Consider the following 559-nt stretch of genomic DNA (forward strand, 5'->3'; position numbering starts at 1 on the left):
CTCGGGAGCGCTGCGGATAACCTGCGTCCTTGTTGGCGGCTGGGTTGGCAGGCAGACTGTGATGTTTGCGAGTAGCTCCAGCTCGGGTGGCCGGGTTGTGTTGCCAGAGGTGTCATCTTCACAATGAGATGGATAAATGAGGGTCCAGATTAGTCATGGTCAATTAGGAGGCTATCATGCCACTTCTTGGAGCGGGATTATTAGCGTGGGTGTTTTGGCCAAGCTCCAGTTATATTCTCCCCTACTCTGCACGCACTTTCCTTTGCTAATGATCCAAAACATCATGTGGCATTGTTGCTTGCTGCTGAAAACCAGCACTGTTTTATTCCAAAGTCCGTCGCACATCAGTAACGGCCCGAGTGCTCTGTCTGTATCAGTTACGCCTTCGTGCACACCAAAATCCTTCATGTCATCAGCGGCTACAGAAATACTGCTATGAGTCTGGTGCGGCACTTCTCATCCGCTGTCCGTGGAGCACAGGCCCGGCCGCATCTCTCCTTCCAGATATGCTGGAAGATTTTGGTTTTCCCTTCTGGACCACAAACACTTGCAGCTGCAA

General features: G+C 51.5%; 1 protein-coding gene across 1 annotated transcript in view; it reads right to left on the minus strand.

Annotated features, from left to right (window-relative positions):
• KLHL29 (kelch-like family member 29) overlaps positions 1-559 on the minus strand; it is a 71,501-nt gene that overhangs the window by 6,928 nt on the left and 64,014 nt on the right. The gene's annotated exons all lie outside the window — the stretch shown is intronic.

Source organism: Eurypyga helias, unplaced genomic scaffold (assembly GCF_000690775.1).
Source record: "Eurypyga helias isolate BGI_N326 unplaced genomic scaffold, ASM69077v1 scaffold3570, whole genome shotgun sequence".
NCBI lineage: Eukaryota > Metazoa > Chordata > Aves > Eurypygiformes > Eurypygidae > Eurypyga > Eurypyga helias.